The following is a 17184-nucleotide window of genomic DNA, read 5'->3' on the forward strand; positions in this document are numbered from 1 at the left end:
TGGCGCCCGCTATGTCCGCTCACATACGTTGCTTTTCTCAACCTGTAAAACCCGTTCACTTGGGGCCTTCGCCGTAAGATGGTAGCACTTTGACGCTGAAATACTATTTACCGGGTATTTTGATTTTTTTATACGGTGTTAGTTGAAATAAATCTGTTCAATTTAGTGGAAAAATATAAATTTGGGTAATTTCGATAATTTAATAACGGTTTATTAAGTCCTTTGTATGGATTCTTTGTTTTTCTCTTTAGTATGTAGCAAAAATATTAGTGTTCGATAACATAAACGGGAATGATGAAGAAAATCAAAGGCGTAACTAGCAAATCTTGGACCCGTGTGCTACAGTTTGTAAAGGAACCCTTTTATAGAAAAATTAATCTTTTCGATCATTTTCACTTAAATTTCGTCTCCTAGTAAACAAAATTAAGCAGTATATATCATATTTAAATCAAAATAGCTAACAAGATTCGTACATCAACATTTATTAAATTATAATTTTGTATAAAATATTGCTGGTAAAACAATTACGAGACTTCTTCGTTTTTGCTATTTATTACAAACGTACACTGCTGGAAAGAAATTAACTGATATTATATTACTGTTTTGTATGTTACAAAGCTGAGATTTTTATGAAAGCCTACATTGCACATTCTTAGTTACGTTACTGTACAAAATTGTAATTAAAAAAATTAATTTCTTTGTTATTACACAGATACGATTAGAATATTATTAAATATTATTAAAACATGTCAGTATATTTTGTATACTTCTATTATTAATAAAAATAATATTACATAATTTGAATTACTGTAAGTACAAAATGAAGTTTATAAAATATGCATAATAAATATAATAAAAGTTACGTTATATGCAATAATGAATTTGTCTGATGTATAGAAAATATAATGAAAAAGTTTGCAATCGATACGATACGATTCGTCGCACATTATGCTATCGGTGCACTATGATAGTTCATGCAGTTCACGCATAGTTTCGCCAGTGGCGCATTATTCTATAAACAAAAAGGACGTCTATACAAACTACTAATCATAGGAGGTCTTAAAATCAATATTTCAAATACTCATTAACGTTAATCGTTTGTAATATAAAAACTGACGATCAACATGTAAGATAATAAAATGGTAATTGTGGAAACGAGTCGAAAACTTAAGTGCAGTTTCCAACGTAACATCATATGTCAGGTTTTCAAGAGCACAAAACAAGTTTTCGATGTCCATAAACATCGGAATTTATATATTAATCGTTAATAAAGATTATAAATTCTTAAAAGGTTAAAAGTAAAAGAAAAAATTATACCGAATTATAATAATAAACCTTAAATAATATTAATATTAATTATTATTTACTAACGCTTAAAGTACTGAAGTATTCAAATACTAAAGCATTAAATTAAAACTTGTTTCTTCTATTAACAAAAACTAAGATTAAACGTTGAATTTCAATAAGTAGTTAATATTTCTATTTTAATCATTTTTTGGGAGAAGTATTAAAATAGTCAATATTTATTTAAAATTTTGTTAATTATTTTAACAAGTTTCCCAAGGTTTCTAAAAAAATTTGGAGTCGTTTTACTCAGCCTTTTCAAAAGTTACGACAGTTTCTATGTATAACAAATTTACACGTAGTTAAATGGAAAACTGGCCTGTTGAAACAATGTTTTACGATATTATCTCTTACGTAATTCGAATGGTTTTTTCTCTCGATAAAACGAATTCAAAATGTAAGTAAATTAATTTCAAAAATGTAAGTAAATTAATAAAGAAAAGAAACTAAAAACAAAGTATGAAAGAATGAGAGTTGAAATTTTAATGTAAAAAACTATTAAGGAATGAATGAGTGAAAGTAAGATATCTAGAAAATTTAATGTAAGACCTGCAAAAAAATTGTGCACCACTTTGTAGTGTAACAAGGAAGAAAAATTTCCAAATTTCCAAAATTTCAAAAAATTGTAAAAGTCTAAAGAAAATAAATAACCAACTAACTGGAGCCTGAAATTCCATTTTTTTTTTTTTTTTTTTTTTTTTTTTAAATTAATGTTTTACGTCGCATCGACATCGAGGTCATTAGCAACGAATTCTGGACTAACTTGTATTTTGTGGAAGAGTTTGGTTTCGTTAAGGAGAAATTCCATTTTGTCTTGGGCACCATGGAGGTATAATGCGCCACTGGGTTTCGTGGGGTGCAATGCAAGTCGATTCCGCCTTTAGGTTTGCTCCTCGACTATGGGAAGCCGGCGTGTGCCACTAGTCAGTCACTCGCCGGCCGCCGGTGAAGTACGTTGTGTTGGTGTTTCGTTCAGTCTTGTACGTCTTGCTCCAAAAGGACTGTCGTCCTATGTTTTTCAAACTCGCATGCACCACGCTCACCCAACAAACCTGACAAATGTTCCTCGAGTAACAATGTCGTTCCCGATAACGTGATTAACGGTTTTACCGCGATTTCCATAGGCGTGCGAAAGAAACAGAGAAAGAGAGAGAAAGAGAAAGAGAAAGAGAAAGAGAGAAAGAGAGAGAGAGATAAAAAGAGAGAGGGAGATAGACGAAGTGGAATTCGTTTCGACCGCGTCCAGGATCACGTGAGATCGCGAAGTCTCGTGTAAGCGGCGGCAAACGTGCGATTTTGTGTTGTGTTGTGTATTTTATAATATCCTTACTCAAAAGTGTTTATATTCGTTACGACCACCTGTTGCGCGCCTAAAGCACGCTTCTTTGTGTTATGTTGGATTAACCGGATTACGTGCATCGCCGGGATGTTCTCTTCGCTGAGATAAATCACTGGAAACGTAAAGAGGTAACCCTTTTGTATTTCTATGTTTCGCATACTCGCAATAACAACGAATTACTCTACGTACGAATTAACTGTATTGAACTCGTGTACTTTTGGAGTACGCTGTTGTAACAGATCGTGTGTTGATATATTTACCTTTTAACTACATCGTGACGATTCGGAGCATTAAAGTTGTTTTAATATGGTTTGTTGCTGCTAGTAGCTTTACATCATCCATATATAATGTGATTGTGTGATTTTCTGCGGAGTTGGTGGTTTGAAGTTGTTGTAATACATAGACATATATTGTTATACGACATTTAGTTTAAACGTATCGGTTGAAAGTATTTTCTGTAGTTTCTTTTCTATTGAAAGTTTTCGATACATGTACTAGCATTAGGTTGTCCGAAAAGTTTCTTTCGCTTTATTAATAAGTAATACATGCACAATAGTTATGTTTTATGTTACATTACTGAATTGTGCACGATTCATTTTGCTCCATTCCTGTTACAACATGAATATCTATGAAATTAGATTGTCTATTTATATAAACACAACCACATAAAATAACTGAGTGCAACTCGCGAAAGAAACTTTCGGGACAACCTAATAGTATTTCGGAGCGTAGAACTGTTATAGGTTAATTTAGCGCGGCATTTTCGAAAAGCGCGGGTAACGAAAATTAAGATGTACATTGCTCCATTACTTCTCCATAGGCAACGGCCTCGAGGATAATGGTATCAATTTTTTTTACTACCCAATAGGATGTTTAACATCCCGCTGATAATTCACGTAACGCAAAAAAGTAAAACGTTTAATGGTCTATCGATTGACTATTTCATGCTTTCAATATATTCCGTCGTAGCGCCAATAAATCAATTCCACCGTCCATTACCTTAACCACACACTCAATTATAGCTCATCGCATGGAAATATATTGTCCGATAAATCCAAATTCGCATTTATAAAATATAAAACTTGGAGAGATATCCGGACAAGCTATTCAACTATTGAAAAGAAAAAGTTATCGGAATAAAACCAAGTCTAATGTTTCGTCGGAATAAATGGAGTGCTAATTTCCGCTCCGAGTTTGATATATTATTATCATTATATTGATATATTACTCCATAATTGTTTTGTTTTTGTAACGAAACGCGTACTCCATCGGCACGAAAATTGCTTTCTAAACGCAGTCCTCTCGACGAGATATCCCCGTCGCCATTCTTTAGTATTCCTCCGGCAAAAAGTGTTAATGACCCCTTTCTCTCGTTCTAAGTTCGTTCGAATAAGTCCGCGAAAATCGAAATAGTAGCGTTATTGCGAAAAACTGCCTCTACTCCCCGGAGGAGAATTACACGTATGCACGATATTCGCGCGTAAAGAATTCCTCGCGGCGGACGTGCACTTTTAAATACGTGTGCGTCCGTGTATGCGCATTTCGACGACCACCGTACGACAGCACGTCGCCGAGTGGAATGAGCCGATTGTAGTGTGACGAAGAGGGGTTGCAAGGGTCGACAGCAGGACGACGGCCGTCGGAGGGGAAGGAAGGGACTCGAGGAGTGATGGGTATTCGATACTCTCTGTCAAGGAACATCATACAATTGACAGTTTTCAATTTGTGTAAGATTTGGTAAATGAACCATTAAAAAATTCTAATTCGTGTTCAAAGGGTGAATACCACCCTTGAAATTTCTGATAAGATACTCGTGTGATGAAATATTTAAGATTTGTAGCAGACAGAGGAGATTATATAAAATCGTAAATAAAGAAGCATGATTACAAAAGAACTCGACGAAACGTTTCTGTATGAGCACTCTCTCAAGGAACATCATCCAATTGACAATTTCCAATTTGTATAAGATTTGGTAAACGAACCATTAAAAAATGCTAACAAAGTTTTTTGGGGGGCAGTTGATATTCACGTTCGAGGGATGAATACCACCCTTGAAATTTCTGATAAGATACTCGTGTGATGAAATATTTAAGATTTGTAGCAGACAGAGGAGATTATATAAAATCGTAAATAAAGAAGCACGATTATAAAAGAACTCGACGAAACGTTCCTGTATCAGAGAAAATTTCAGAGAAAAATTCACCTTTCTTATGTGCAATTTCTTGTCGCATTTATAAATTAGGCTTTCATGCATTGAATTGCGAAGATGATTTCAAATCAGACCAATGCTTTTATAGATTTCAGAGAAAATTTCATCTTCTGTACGCCCTCTGGCATTTATAGATTAGAATTTCTTCCAACGAATTCTCGAGATGGTTTCGAGCATGAAACCGAAACCGTTTAAGCCGTTTCCAAGATTTCGGACAAGCTCGTTGAAAAATTTGTCGAATTCTTCAAGGACTAACAGTTTCGAATAATATTCAAGGTATTTGGAAGCGTCTCGAGTCCATCGCTGGTCGCGGGACGGGAAGAGAGTCCATGGGGGGAGGGCACATTCCACAGCGGATGCGCATGCGCGCATTCTGACTCGCGGCACCCGCGCATTCGACCGCGTGTAGCCAGTGTTGTTGAGGTTAACTTCTTCTGGTTTATATCTGGAAAAAGTAATCTCGTTGCGGAACGTGAACCGCATCCGAGTACACCTTTGGGATTGAGTAACCAACGGATGACCATTTCGGCAATAATTTTCGCCTGGAATTAAACTTGCGAATTTTCGGAGTTACCGAGAATATAGCTGAGAATAAAAATTCTAATTCTAAATTCTTCACAAAATTATATATTGAAATATTGAAAACGTCAAATACAGATTAAATACAAACGCTGAGAATAAAAATTCTAATTCTGAACTCTTCACAAAATTATATATTGAAATATTGAAAACGTCCTTTGTTGGGACACAAAAAAAAACACTCTTTCAAGAATCATAAAAAATATTCACTCATTAATTATTTCTTTAATAATGCTCGAATAATGGCGGAGATACACCTTAACAATTTTTAAAAATTCCACAAAATGCACTTAGAATAAGAGTATCTTTCAATTAGATGCATCTGTAATGACCGCATATCGTCCGCCATCTTAATCGAACAAACAATGAATGATTAAAGAGCTTAAAATCTACCTTTAAAATCTTCGAAACGTTACATTAAATTTTGAATTCCTTTTTTTTCATATTAACGTGAATTGTACATAAGCATATAACATTCGACGTCGATAAAGAATATTTATAACGGCAGGTTTTTAGCAGACACAGACAATTTACATTCCTCCGACTCGACGTGCATTCTGTATGAGAAAAAGCCATAAAGGAAACGATTCGACAGGAAATTTTTCGCATAAAACTTTACGATTCTTTCATATTTTCTGAGTAACAGAGACTGTTTTGCTCACTGTGTATTAGTTGGCGTAATTTCGCTGACGGGAATTCCAACGCTATGATTTTCTACGATCTTTTCTATGTGGTTTATGTACGCCGGCGAGAATGCTCGTCCTTTTGATGCGTTGGAACTCTTACAGACTTTACAGTTCGCAACCATAATGGTATAGAAATGCTCGACTGGAGGCACAGAACACTTCCCCAACGTTGGTTCGACGCTCTGAATATGAATACAGTGAGACCTCGTTATAACGCCACTAGTTGGGGTCGCTGGTGCTGTTATATCGAGGGGAGATCGGGATTTTATTTTGGAAATTATGTATCGAGTCATGAGTCATTTATTTTACATACAGCGAATGAAAATAGAAGGTAGTCCTAAAACTGTTCGATCCAATAATCATAGGGAATAAATCATTAGATATATTACGTATGCTACATGAATATACAAGGGAGAAACAATAAATTATTCAACTTGGAATTAAAATATTGCTTCAAAAAAGAAGTTATTCGAATCAAATTATTTTTACATACTCTTTGAAAGGTAGAAACGGGAGTACGGTTCCTGTGATCCGTTTATTTTTCAGTTATCAAAATGATGTAAAAAAGTGTTGTTCCAAATTCAATTTTGTACTATTCAATTTTGTACTATTGCATTCCGCGTTAAAAACCATAGAAGAATATTTTCAAAACGTAGAAAATAACTGCATGTTGAATGCCTCCCTTAAAAATTGTTTCCAACCCCAATCGAAATGCAAAGTTTCAACAAACTGTATAAAGAAGCGAACGAAGCCCGCGTCGCGGCTCCGTACCCGTGGATGGTATGCAAAAAAGAAAGGAATGCATACACTTCTTTCGTTTCGTGTAAAACCGCACGATGCGGCGTGCGTGACCAAGTGTTCACGATATCGTAAGTTATTACTCCCCGTGTCATACCGGCCACGTTAGCTTTGCATCCCCTCGCGCCCTCGGTGCTGCCTTGTACTTTTGTATGTTTGTCCTGCGTAAATATCGCCTGCGCAAAATACTTTTCGAGGCTACGTTGGAGGCCGTTGTGCCAGGGCAAATAATATCCCAGTCATCTCTTCAGCCGACATTCGAGAGGACGTCCAAAGACCTTTGGTACGGCAGCGTCGTATTTTCAGCTCCGGCTGAACAAAATCTTCTTTTGAACTTTTCAAATCTGCTGCGGGTGGCTACACCGCGACCGCTCGTATATTTTTAAATAGCGAACAATTACGAAGCACCGCGTAACTCCGACCATATTCGTTTTATATAGTACTCGTTTTTTTTTTCTTTTTTTTTTTTTTGAGAACATTAACGTTGAATGTTTGGCGAATGTGCGGTCATTTAACGAATCGCTATAATAAAATATACAATAAAGGTCTGTAATGTATTCCAATATTATAATAATATGTGCATTCAGTAGAAGAATGAAGAGAATACGATTATGACAAGTATCAATAAAAGAAGAAAGAAGATAAGATTTCACGTGAACATCCTATAAGAGAACTTAATAGCCTCCAATGCGTGTGGCACGGTTCTTAATACCTAGTCGATCGCATTTTCCTATGCTAATTACTCGTCTAGTCATTTGTTACGTTACCCAGCTTGCTCAAGAAAGAAACCAAAGAGATTTACATAGGCACGAGTAACACAATAGCTGACGATGCATCGGGGAGATACCGTATAAATGCATCGCGTCTTATCCTAATACGCGTAGCCTTTGACATTCCTAAAGATGAGTCAATTCATCAAAGATTCATTACATAGATCGAATCACCATCTCAAGGTTGCATTGGAATAATTCCCAGATATATTCACAAGTTAAATTAGGTGATCCAAATTGTTACTGGATTATCCACTCCACTGACATCCATTAAGTGAAGTAGTATTACATTAGAAAGTCTCAACATAACGCGTGTTAGACATTTAATTAAAATATTATTGTGTTTAAAGAGACGCTAGTCCTTTTAGTCGTAAAATTTATTTCATTTGTTATGAATTTTAATACACATGTGGTAATATCTAACACCAGTAAATTCCCATTTTGTTAGTATTTTAAAATTTTATTTAACCCTGTGTTGCATGAAATTTATTTTATTTTTCGAAAAAGAAATTATTTCCTGACTATTTATTACATATTCATGAATTAACTAATATCAAAGTTTCTGTAATTTATTTGCTTATTTAGTATCTTTATAGTTTAGTGAATATACAATTACCTTCTTTTCTCTATTTCTTCATCCTTGCACGTTTCTTGTGATAATAACAGTAAAGAGAAATTTTCACTAGGTGATCTTCAGTGAATGTTTAATTTCTTGCCCATCAGTTTTAGATTACTCCTCTTCAGGAATTCTAATGGATCCATTGTATGCATCTTCAATATCAATATTCAATATTATTACTTATTTATATCGATTATAATGCATTTTAAAAAGAACCAATAACGGCAATATATACATTACCAATCTTGGTTCTCTTCAAAATATATTACAATTGTATATATGAACATATAAACAGAAAAATACATATACAAATACATATCTTGAAACGTCAACTTAAAAGAAATTAAAAATTCCTATTTAGTGAAGAATTTTTCTCTTCATTGTTCCCACCGTTAAAAAAAATATATCCACTCGCTGAATTATTATAGTACTGGAGGTAAACAGCGAGTGGCTGGATGTGTACCTCTAATTAGATGCCCCCATAAGAAAACATCGTGCACAGATGCCGTTTAATTTTTTCGATGCACCTTACAGGGATTCTTTTTCTCGAAAATTTGGTCCACGAAAGATACGCTACCTGTGTCACGTACGGGTTAGGCATACCTTAGTGTGCGAGATTAACTATACGATACCAGAACCGTGATGAATAATATCGCGATGATGCCACGATAGGTCTTCCTACGTGATTGCTCTTTTCCTTTTTGACGGTTCTTCTCGAAGGACCGAGAAAGTGAGAGTATTAATAAAAAAAAGTGTGTACAAAAATCTTTGGAGTAGAAAAAGGTGTAGAAACAATTTTATTTGTTGGAATCTAGTTTTTCTTATGCCGCTGTCCTAAAAATAAAAATATGATCTGGGTTAGGTTTTCGTCTTTGCTGCAATATATCAGTCATTATCTTCTAAATAGTTTTGCTCCGTGTCTTTATTTTTAGTCGTATTGTGTGATGAAATATCGAAGTGAAATTTTAAATAATGAATTATGCAGTAAATCACAAGATTTGTACCAGACAGCGGAAATTATATAAAAACGTAAATAAAGAAGCAGAATTATAAAAGAACTCGACGAAACGTTTCTGTATGAGCACTCTCTCAAGGAACATCATTCAATTGACAGTTTTCAATTTGTATAAAATTTGATAAACGAACCATTAAAAAATACTAACAAAGGTTTTAGGGGGGAAATGATATTCATGTTCAAGGGGTGAATACCACCCTTGAAATTTCTGATAAAATACCCCTGTGATGAAATATTTAAGATTTGTACCAGATAGAGGAGATTATGTAGAAACATAAATGAAAAAGCACGATTATAAAAGAACTCGACGAAACGTTTCTGTGCTAGCACTCTTTCAAGGAACATCATCCATTGCATAAAATTTGGTAAACGAACCATTAAAAAATGCTAACAAAGTTTTTTGGGAGCAATTGATATTCATGTTCAAGGGGTGAATACCACTCTTGAAATTTCTGGTAAGATACTCTTGTGATGAAATACTGTGTGATGAAATATTTAAGATTTGTACCAGACAGAGGAGATTATATAAAAACGTAAATAAAGAAGCACGATTATAAAGGAACTCGACGAAACGTTTCTGCGCTAGCACACGTGCGAAATCTTTTCAAAGAAACCGAGAAATAGACAAAATTAGCCAGGCTTAGTAATTGATGGCAAACATTGAAGACGGACGGATGGTGTTCCGAGGCGCAGTTAGGAATGCCTGAATGATGGCCTCGGCTGACTTTCCGTCCTCGTTCTTATAATTTCCAGGCACAATAACGATACTGTCCTAACGATAAGTAGAGGCGCGTAGAAGGCTCATCTCGGTTTTACGAGCAGGCCAGCCTGGAATCCATCAATTCTCTAGGATCCACTTAAAGTTCCAATCCGACGACGGTTTCGTGGAAGCGGTATACCAACCGTGGCCATGGTTCTTCCGACACGCGTAGTAACATCCAAAAGAATTTCTGGCTGTCCTATAACGCGTTAAGCACGGGTACCAGTCAATTTCGCGTTGTATTTCTCCATTCTCGAGGTACAGTAAGTAAATTCAATATTCGGACACTTTACGATTTTCACTTTGTCGCTGTATAAGGAATTCGAATCGCTTCGTTTAAAACGCAGGATAAAAATAATTGAAATCTAAGAGTATAAGTGACTCGGTGTTTCGTATTCGTGCCATTCGTTATGTTTGAGTAATTGCGAGGCTATGACAATGCCGCGCAAGAATTCTTTCTCCCGTTAAGGGGTCTGCCTTGTTTGGAGACTAAAACATTGAGTTTTATACTTTTTACGCTCTTTTCTTTCAAATTCTTGGTTTTATGTAGCCTTAACAAGCGTTTTTTGTTTAGTGGAAGATAGACGTTCTTCTTTAAGTCCTATCTGGATCATAAACGGATCCAGAATCTTCGTAAAAAAGGATACAGTTACGTCTTGCTTGATATCTTCAAAATCAAATAAATTATATATAAAAATGTATACAATAAACGAATATAAAAGTCGAACAACTATTTGCATATTAAGTACTCGTTAAATTGCAATTTCAATTATAAACTGAAATATCCTATAACAATAAAATACAAATGTAATTATTCCACAAAACAAACCTCGGAAATTCCTTTGCAACTATTTGCATAATAGATACTCGTTAAATTGCAATTTCATTTGAAATATCCCATAACGATCAAATACAAATGTAATTATTCCACAAAACAAACCTCGGAAATTCCTTTGCAACTATTTGCATAATAGATACTCGTTAAATTGCAATTCCAATAATAAACCGAAATATCCCGTAACGATCAAATAGAAATATAATTGTTCCACAAAACAAACCTCACAAATTCCTCTGCATCGCCTTTATTGGTGTACCTTTTATTCGAACAAAGTTACGGCCGTACCTGTCGGTTCGCCGCCGATCAGGAATTTTCTCTTAGGGGTGGCTGGAAAATGGAAAAATTTTTCTCGTCCGCGCGCCCGCCCTTTCGGCTTTTTACGGTTATTAGAACGGCGCGCATACGTATGCGGCCCGAAAGCCGCCCCGGGAATACCGGAGCTATTTTTCTCGAGGAAATCACAAAGAATGTGGTCGAAGGTGGAACGCGCGCAGGTGCTTCTGTTGGCCTTCTTCCTTTCTCCAACGGTCGAGCACCCATTCCAGCATCGTTCCCTCCTCTTCCGTTACGGGAAGACCGGCAGCCACCTTGGGTTGAAAAAATTTTGTCTACGAGGGTCTAAATATTCGGTGGATACCGCGGGGTGATTATAATTCTTGGGCTGGAGGTTGCCTCGAACGAAGGAATGCCGTGGGGCGGCTAAGACAAAGCGCGATCTCCCTCTTCGCCCTTTATCTCTTCAGCGTTGAAGATTAGTATCTATAGTCGGACGACAGATGGTGGTCGGTAGCTACACAGTCCAGATTCTATATAAAGTCTGGAACCGAGCGACTCTTCTTCTTCTTCTTCTTCTTCGTCTTCTTTCTCTCTTCCTTTCATACCTTCTTCCTACCGTCCTTTTTTCTCTAGCTATACTCTTCTTCTCTTCCTTTTTTTCTCTCTCCCGTCTCTCTTCCTCTTTTATTTCACGCTTATAATCGATCTCCGAACGCAGCTTGGTCGGATTTATTCGACCGATCGTAAAAACCGGTAACGCTAGTTCGCGGATCGCGATGAGAAATGAAAGTCTAATTAAGTCCAGGTCCGACTTAAATATCCAATTTTTATCACACGCTCTCCCATTGCGCAACGTTATCGCGGCTAAAAATCGTTAATGCTATTGGCCCTGCACACGGCCTTTTGCTAGTTGGTGCTTCTTCTACGGTTTCAGATTCAAAAATATATAGAATAAAATATGTAGAATAGAGAACTTGTCTATTCATAGAACTGTGTCTATTTCATGGTCATTATTTCATCGAGATCTTTAATCACGTAGCAGTGTTCGATAACAAGCAATTACATTTTTATTAATCTGATGTTATTAACTTCAATTTTAATTGTTCGAGTCAGATTTGAAATATGGTAACCCTTTAATTTTATTTAGAATCAATTTTCAATTGGAATTAAATTCAGCTGCCATACAAAAGTGAGGATCAATAGTCAATTACAATTATTAATTATCTATGGAATTAAATAGCCATGTAAAAGTGAGGATCAATAGTCAATTACAATTATTAATTATCTATGGAATTAAATAGCCATGTAAAAGTGAGGATCAATAGTCAATTACAATTATCAATTTTCTATTAAATTAAATTGTTTCTAATAGCTTCGTGTAAGAAATAATTCCGCGTGAACAACTTACTCTTCTGAAGAATACAACCGTCAAGAATTGCCAAATGTCCTTTAAAAAGCATGGTCAAACTATGAGCGTATACTAGATTATCGGAATTTGGCAGTGTGTGCACGTGGAGTATACGAAACGATGCCCGCTTTCCTCTCGTTTTTCGTGTTACGAGCACACACCGTGGTATGACTCATCGCACCCAGATATAATTATGGTAATCACGGACACCCCGTGCGCGCGAGCGTTCGCGTTCTCTCTTGCGACTTTCGAGAGAAGGATACGGAAAAGGAGGTTGGCTGGACCAATATTCTCTCCTCCGTGATTACGTTTCCATCGGGGGCACCCTAACTCCCGTAGTTACGAGAGGACGGAAAGATGTCCAAAATTTGTGGAATGTCTGGTTATTTTTAACGAATTGTTACAAACCAATAGAAGACGATTCTTCATTCAGAAAATAATTCAAGTCAATATTGTGAATGAAATTGATGTTGTATAAAATTCACTTTTTGTTGAGACAACTGATGTTAAATGTTTATGAAACAAATGGTCATTTAACGAATTGTTACAACCAAATAGAAGACGATTCTTCATTCAGAAATTAATTCAAGTCGAAACTGTGAATGAAATTGATCTTGTATGCGACTCACTTTTTGTTGAGACAACTGATGTTAAATCTTTATGAAACAAATGGTCATTTAATGAATTGTTAAGCCACACAGATGGCGGTCCTTCATTCAGGAATGGTTCGAAACTATAAAAGGAATCCTGTTTATAAGGATCTTAATTTTTTGGAGAAAACTGGTATTGTGGAATATGTGGTCATTTAAATAATTATTACAACCTAACGGACGATAATCCTTCATTCAGAAATAAGTAGAAATCGTGAAAGAGATCCTTTTTATATGAGACCTATTTTTTGGAGACCACTGACGATGAATGTTTGAGGAATGTGTGGTCATTTAACACGTCGATCGCCATGTCACTCATATATGGGTAACAGTGCTTTTTACTGAAGAACGAAAAAAATTAATTTTGAAAGTTAAATGTCAAAGGAAATTAAATTTTATTTACCGACTATTGGAAACTACGTGATCAAATATTTATCGTGGTATTTATTTGTCTAACTTCACCGAAATTCAAGTATTTCATACAAATTCATTACAGTAGACATTTTTAAGAGTTTAGTATGGCCGTCAACGTGTCAAACACGCGAAATATATAACGTTTCGGATTTACTTAAAGGAGGAAGAATAAAGGATTAGAATATACAAATCCATTGCACCGAAATATAATTATAATAATCACGGACACCCGGTTTCAAGAGAAGGATATGGAAAAGAATGGTGTCTGAGCTCGATCGCTGGTCCAATATTCTCTCCTCGGTGATTACGTTTCCATTAGGGGGGGCCCTAACTGCCGCGGTTACGAGACGACGGAAGGATGTGTTAAGCCAGAATACATCAGCTGTCCCGTGCCGAAATTTCGCAGAAGCCGTTAGCACGGTATACCGAATTCCCTCGGTTCACGCGCGACTCAGAATCGAGACAGGTTCGATTCCTCGACGCTGATTACCTGTACTGTTATCAGATATTTAAGCGCCTTCTGGAGTAATAGCTCACGGCGGACTCTCGCATCAATTTCCACGGAGTACCTTTAGAATTTCAAATTGGCCATCGCGTGGCCCGAGGTTTCGCACCAGGTTGGAGACGACGTAGTGTGATTTACAACGAATCGATGTTCTGTTATAAAATACAAGTTCGGAAAAAATCACACATTTTATACAAAAAATATAACTAGGATCTGATAAGAGACATATACAGTATCAAAGATTAGATTCTGCATAAAAATACAATAAATTTCTGACGAATTGTATTTAAAAGCATCTCACGTTTTATATAAAAATATAAGTATCACAGAAACAACACAATATACAGTACAAAAATTACGCGTTTCAACGAAGAATATGATGAATACTTAAAAATCTCTCAAAAGTGCACGGAATGTTATAAATACCATGTAGATCAAACAATAATTATAAAGTGCACACAATACACATATTCCATGTAAAAGAATGTATAATAAGAATGTAAATATTACAAAAATTTTTATAAAAATTTCATACTTTATATGAAAATACATGTATTACACAAACCAGACCGTGTACACCGTACACGAGCTACAATAATTATACAGTTTACGTAAAAATTCAGGTTCTACACAAACTAGACAAGCTATAGTATACTATGCAATCACAAAAATCTTCCACAGAAAAATCCAACAAACTTAAAAACAACAATATTTATAAAAATTCGTCCAACAACTCGCGCATCATACATAAATTATACATACAGCACACAAATCGCATGTTCCACATAAAAACTACAAGTTTCGTACAAGTAGCACACAAAAATGCACAAACAAACGACGAATATCGCACATTATCATTACGGTCATCATAAATTATTAAGCATTTACACTCTGTACTATAAATTTCTTATAAAATTCTCATTGAAATTTAAGTTCATACTAAAATTTCTTGTCAAATTCGTTTTCTTTTTATAAATCTCAATTACAAACGTCATTATAAATTAATAAAAAACATTGACACTCTTCTCGTACATATGGAAAAATAATCACACCAGAAAATATTTAATTACATCAGCCAACAGGCCTGTTATCGGCTCATCTTGCCAAAAGATTATGTACCAGAGATAAATATATAAAATTGTAAATGAGAATTCACGTTTGGAGGAGATGACCCATTAGTGTCATGTGTTGTTGCAACCGTGGCGCGCAGAATGCCAACGGTCGTTTCGAATCGAGCATCGAGCATCCGAGAAATCCAGTGACAAGAGAGTTTCGTGAATCTCTGGTAAGCGCGAAAATGACGAAACAAGTTATGTACAAATTTAGATCTTATCTGGAGGCGTTACGCGGCACCTATCCGAAAACTTGTTTGCAAATGGAAGAATGTCTGACGTATTTCTTTTAATCGAAGAGAGCGATGCATCGTAATAAACGAATCGTCGCGTTTTCGATGAAATATCTGCCTCGATAAGACGTCGAATCTTTCAAAAATTACATACAAGCCTTAAATGAAATATGTCTCGAGGAGTTCCTAAGTAAAGAGAAAATAAATAATGGACAAAGTGTAAATTAATGCAGCGTCGATGTCGTGCCTTGAACTCCCTGCAAGCATAGACGCCTTTCAAAAACACGAAGAAAAAGAAAAGACATTGTAAATACGCGAGATGTTGTGCGACATTGGGTTATGGGGAGCTAATTTACATGGTCTGTAAAATGCACGCGATCAAAGGCTACAGAAAATTGCGGAGACGTGATTCATTCGCTTTATTTGGAGGACAATGACGGTACCGAATTCTTTGTACAAATACGGAGGCGTCTGTGGAAAATGTGAGAAGAGTGCCATGTAAATAAATAATTAAATAAATCAGTGTGAACCCTCAGGCCTGCACGAGCAATTTTTATTACGTTTCGGCTCTACTGTCTCGAGTCATCTTCAGATCTGTATAATTATAATACAGGTGTATATTAGGTGTAGATATTAATTCTGGATTTTTATATTCAATAATTTATAATTCTAGTTTAAACAGGCACACTTACTCTTCATTTTGGTACATTAAAGTAACCAACCTTGTAAGTCCTAAATATAGTTTTACTTATTGTTATTCTTTTGCAATTATTATAATTATCAAGTACACTTGCAATCTGTTAGAATAATAGTAACAAGAACAACTGCATGGCTACCAAACTTCAAATTTATAAAAGTAACGCATCTATCGACTGCACATAGACCATTGCACTTACAAAAAAATACAGTTTTTCAAATATAGTAAGTATTCTTTGTACCATAGTACAAGTATAGTACAAGTATAGTACAAGTATAGTACTCTTTGTACCATTCGTGTTTTTTCTTTGACATTTTTTTCTAAATGCACTGCCACTGCCTATAAACTGCCACTCCCACTATTTCCCATAAATGCATAAACATCCGCAGTCTAGTAATAAAAATAGCCGGTGCGTGGGTTTGTCGTTATTTATCCGTAGAAAATGTCTCGCTGAAATGGCTGACAAACCGTTACGTAATTTTTTATCCGTTTTTCACACACCCCCGAATGACTTTGTAACGATCACAATTCGATCGTTCGGGGCCCACGGTGTATGAAATGTAAAACAGCACACGTAGAGATGTTCTATGTACAGTACTGCGCAAAATTCTTACGCTGCTTATGGTACATTACATCTTTTACATTTCTACTGCTAAGGAAAGCAGTACAAACTTTTATTTAGCTTATATAGATTTTATTTTACCAATATAATTGTGTAGTGTATCCGAAATTAGATAAAAATAGGATAAATTTAAAGGAGAATTTAATAATTAATACTGCTTTTACCTTCGTGACAGTGTTTACTCTTCTCGAACAACTTTCATATAATTCTTTCTTTCTCAGAAATGTTCAGACTTTTAATTCATGTCTTTTAATGTTTCATTCTACTCTAAATATTTTAAATAATTTTATTCTTTGTACATATAGTATAC

The 17184-nt window shown here is 35.5% G+C and overlaps 1 protein-coding gene across 3 annotated transcripts in view; it reads left to right on the plus strand.

Annotated features, from left to right (window-relative positions):
• The first annotated feature begins 1859 nt into the window (after positions 1-1859).
• The window catches only part of LOC128890345 (protein expanded-like), a 133761-nt gene continuing 118436 nt past the window's right edge, over positions 1860-17184 (plus strand). For all 3 annotated transcript variants that reach the window (XM_054148757.1, XM_054148756.1, XM_054148758.1), the window contains exon 1: positions 1860-2811. The gene's annotated coding sequence lies outside the window, so the exon portion shown is untranslated. The remainder of the gene's footprint in view (positions 2812-17184) is intronic.

This window comes from Hylaeus anthracinus, unplaced genomic scaffold (genome assembly GCF_026225885.1).
Source record: "Hylaeus anthracinus isolate JK02 unplaced genomic scaffold, UHH_iyHylAnth1.0_haploid 12000, whole genome shotgun sequence".
NCBI classification, from domain to species: Eukaryota; Metazoa; Arthropoda; class Insecta; order Hymenoptera; family Colletidae; genus Hylaeus; species Hylaeus anthracinus.